Source organism: Ambystoma mexicanum, chromosome 3p (assembly GCF_040938575.1).
Source record: "Ambystoma mexicanum isolate Mex_15411 chromosome 3p, UKY_AmexF1_1, whole genome shotgun sequence".
NCBI lineage: Eukaryota > Metazoa > Chordata > Amphibia > Caudata > Ambystomatidae > Ambystoma > Ambystoma mexicanum.
In genome coordinates this window covers 801,158,571-801,162,863 of record NC_090925.1, presented here as the reverse complement: position 1 = coordinate 801,162,863, position 4,293 = coordinate 801,158,571, and the positions used below count along the sequence as shown (strand labels likewise).

General features: G+C 58.7%; 1 pseudogene; it reads right to left on the bottom strand.

Annotated features, from left to right (window-relative positions):
- Positions 1-415: 415 nt before the first annotated feature.
- Positions 416-565, bottom strand: LOC138581512 (5.8S ribosomal RNA; annotated as a pseudogene).
- Positions 566-4,293: the final 3,728 nt, after the last annotated feature.

Sequence of the window (4,293 nt, the reverse complement as noted above, 5' to 3'; positions counted from 1 at the left end):
TCCCCAGCCCTGTGCCTCTGGTGCAGCAGTGTGCGCGTTGACTCGATCTGCAGCCGAAGCCCACATGGTCACAAGGCCCACGCTCCATGGCCATCCTGCGCCGGCAGCCGCAGGACACCACAGACAGCCGCACACAGCATGGCCAGGTGCCCCGGGGTAGGGTGAAGGTGCACCAGGCTTTTTTAAGGACCGCTGCCGTCGCTGCCACCACATCTGGGGTGCGCCAGCCCCCCGGCCCTCCCGAAACCCGGACGAGGCGGGGAAACTGGGTAGGCCGGGACGCGCTGGCAATGAGCCTGCCCACCAGATCCAGGGAACCTGCGACGGTGCTGATCGGGGTCTGACCTTAGGGGGACGAAGGGAACGGGATCCCTGCGACAGCCCCAGCCGAACCCCGGGGCGATTGATGTACAAGCAACCCTCAGACAGGCCTAGCCCGTGAGGAACCTGGGGCTGCATGGTGCGTTCCGAGTGTTGATCAATGTGTCCTGCAATTCACACAATTTCTCGCAGCTAGCTCCGTTCTTCATCGGCGCGCAAGCTAAGTGATCCACCGCCAAGAGTCACAGGCAACTTTTTTTTGTTCCAGACGTCAGCCTGACCGTGCTGGTGCAGGAGAGGCCAGGGGGAGGCAGCGCCGCCTGTGGCGAGACAGCCCAGTGCCCTGTCTAGCTCGACCGAGACCATTGGGGTTTAAAAATAAATAATACAGGCGCTCAGCCTGGGAAACCTGCCTGCTGCTGCAGCAGCAAAGCACTTCCCAGGGGGATGGAGGCAGGCCGCTCTGCTACTGGTCCACCCGGCCTGATCCACTCATCCTTCCCGAACCCCCTCCGCTCCCCTTTTGGGGCGGATGGATGGACGGCGAGACGGGCCAGAAACAGCACGGGCAGGGGGTCGGGTGGGACCGCTAGAGTCTTCAAAGGCCAGCCTGGCTGCACAGGGCTGAGCTCCAGGTACCTGGGCAAGAGGAACTGTCACCCGCTGGGCCTGCAGACTTGGCCATCGCTCGCCCACAGATGTGGGCGGCTGGAACCTCAATGCCCGCCCGTCGAGTAAGCCTGCTGCGCCATGGCTCATGCCTGGAGTGCCGGGCCCCTGTCTGCCTGGGAAGGTGCGCCTCGAGAGCAGTCAGGGTTCCCTCGGCTCCCCCCACCCGGGGCTTCCCTGCTGCCCAGGGTGCGCCCACGAATGCCCACCCGCTGGCGGGTCAGAGAGAGGAGTGCACACCACCGGCAAGCGCAGCAGCTGGGTCAGTGTAACGCTCACCTGGTATCCACGTGGACGTCACTCAGCCTGTTCTGACCTCTTACGACCTCAAACCCTTCCCTGGAGTCTACTCGACTGGAGACTGGGCCTGAAACACAGGATTGGTAGAGTTTAACTCCCTATTGTCTCTGTGTGCTTGAACTCCTTCTTCCCCGGGGTCCAACCCTTCCCTTTGATCCACAGCTCACCTTGTTTTCTTGAAAAGTGTGCTCTCCGTCCTGCTTTCAGCGCAGGGGCGCGTTGATTGATGCGGGCTCGTTGCTGCCTAGTTACTTCACTGGCAAGAGTCCGGCAGGTAAGTATAATGAGTCTTTTGAACAGTTCTCTAACTTCGTTCCTTTCCTTCCTTAGATGATGGCCGGCGTCCGGGGATGGCGATGTGCTGCGGAGATGAGTAGCGCTGAAGGTGAGTGAGAGCATGATGCGCGATGCGACCCTTTCGTATTTGTATTGAACTGAGTTCTTTTTCTGTGTCTTTTAGGTGCCGTGACGTTTTCAGCGTCGATGCCGGTTATGAAGAAGAAATTTGGTGAATAAGTGCGGTATGCAGCGCCTCTAGATGTTTCCACGCTAAACTGGAGTGTCTTTTCCCTCTTGCAGATGGATGAGAAGTTCCGGAAACAGAGTTCCCCCAGAGCGGCTGGGATTCAGGTAAGCGTTTGAAGCTTGTACAGTCTTTAAAAATAAGCGAAGATTTGCTGAATGCTTACTAATGCCTTTTTTCTGTTCTTTTCCCTTTTCCTTAGGAAGCGGCGTGCCGGGATGGGAATGACACCGCCGAAGATGCCCGCAGAACAGAAGGAGCGATGAAGGATGGGCAGAAGCGCCGCAAGGTAAGGCTGTTCCTAACGGTGTTCTTGTTCTTGCAGGAGCTGAGCGCAGAAGAAAGATACAGGCCTACTGGAGACCGATCCGAACACGGTGAGTGTCACGCTGCAGGTGCAGAAAACGCAAAGCATGTTTCTCAGCCTGGGCGTGGCTTAAATAGTCTCTGGGTATCCCAGGTGTCTCTGGGCTGAACCACACCCAAAATACTAGACTGCACATGCAGTTCTGGGAACCGAACTATGTGGGGGCATCCATCTTGTCCCCATCAATGCACTACAAGTCCAATCCCCAATGTTATCCTATGGGAGTGAGTGAGTTTGGTGCCACAAGCGCCAAGTCTGACTCCAAGTGGGTCTTTGGAGGGATGGAGAGGCCCTTGAGGGCCATGTAGGTGATCGTGGCCTGGCTCCAGCCTGACATCTTGGAGGGCTGGGGACATGAGGGGCAGGAATCATGACACTCGGTGAGAGGGGGCCGCGCGGGGCTCCCTTTCCGGTTCGTGGTTGGGGCTAAACCCAGCAGGTTAACCCAAACATGCCAGGCATCCCCGTCCATCTGCCGGGTCGTGGACACCCCTACAGTGGAAGGGAATCCCTGCTCCCCAATACCTGGTTGCCCACGCACCGCGGATTGCTCTGCGAGAGGTGCCCCGGGCTGTGGGTGCACACGTCTGGGATGCAACCGAGGTCGGGCCTGCGGCTCTACCTCCGGCTGCTCCGCTGTTAATGATCCTTCATACCCCCACTCACAAGCAGATACCCCAGCCCTACATGTCCGAATTCACACTCAATGCCCCATTTCTCCTTCCAAACACATGTTCGAGATTCAAATGGCACCTCCCTTCCGACTCACATGCCACCATCCCTCCCTCCGAACCCACACAGACACCAACATCAGTCCCTCCATACCTACACCAAGAAGCTCCACCTCTCAGAGCCACACCCATATGCTTCACTTCTACCTCCAGACTCACACTCAGATGGCGCCATCCGCCCTCTCTCTATACCCACACCTGATTACCCCATCCCTTCGACAAACACATGCTCACACCTCTCCCATAAATGAACATCCTTCTCTCTAGACATACATACCCCATCCCTCGATTCACACCCTTCCTTCCCAACAGAGTGCTCCAGCCCTCACTCAGACCCACATGCTCCATCATTCCTTGACATGCCCCATCTTATGCTGTGTCCCTCCATTCCAGATCAACGATGCCCCCTCCAATACAGACTCCACCAAGATGCCCCAATCCTCCCTCCAGACCCACAACACTATGTCCCTATCCCTCCCTCCAGACCCACCCCACTGTGTCCCTATCCCTCCCTCCAGACCCAGACCACTGTGCCCCAACCCACCCTCCGGACCCACACCAATGTGTCCCTACCCTTCCCTCCCCACACCAGTGTCCCTATCCCTCCCTCCAGCCCCACACCAATGTGCCCCTATCCCTCCCTCCAGATCCACACTACTGTGTCCCCATCCGTCCCTCCAGATCCACACCACTGTGTCCCTAGCCCTCCCTCCAGATCCACACCACTGTGCCCCTATCCCTCCCTCCAGACCCACACTACTGTGTCCTTATCACTCCCCCAGACCCACACCACTGTGTTCCTATCCCTTCTGCCAGACCCACACCACTGTGTCCCATTCCCTCCCTCCAGACCCACACCACTTTGTCCCTATCCCTCCCTCCAGACCAGCAACAATGTGCCCCAACCCTCCCTCCAGACCCACACCACTGTGCCCCAACAATCCCTCCAGACCCACACCACTGTGCCCCAACCCTCCCTCCAGGCCCACACCACTATGAACCTATCCCTCTCGACCCACACCACTGTGCCCCAGCCCTCCCAGTCACCAGACCCGCACCAATGTGCCCCAAACCTCCCTCCCTGCAGACCCGCACCAATGTGCCCCAACCCTCCCTCCCTCCCTCCAGACGCGCACCACTGTGCCCCAACCCTCCCTCGCTCCAGACCCACACCACTGTGCCCCAAATGTCCCTCCACCCCCACACCACTGTGCCCCAACCCTCCCTCCAGACGCACACCACTATGTCCCTATTCCTCCCTCCAAACCCACACCAATGTGCCCCAGCCCTCCATCCAGACCTACACTACTGTACCCAAACCCTCCCTCCAGACCCACACCAATGTGCCCCAACCCTCCCTCCAGACCCACACCACTGTGTCC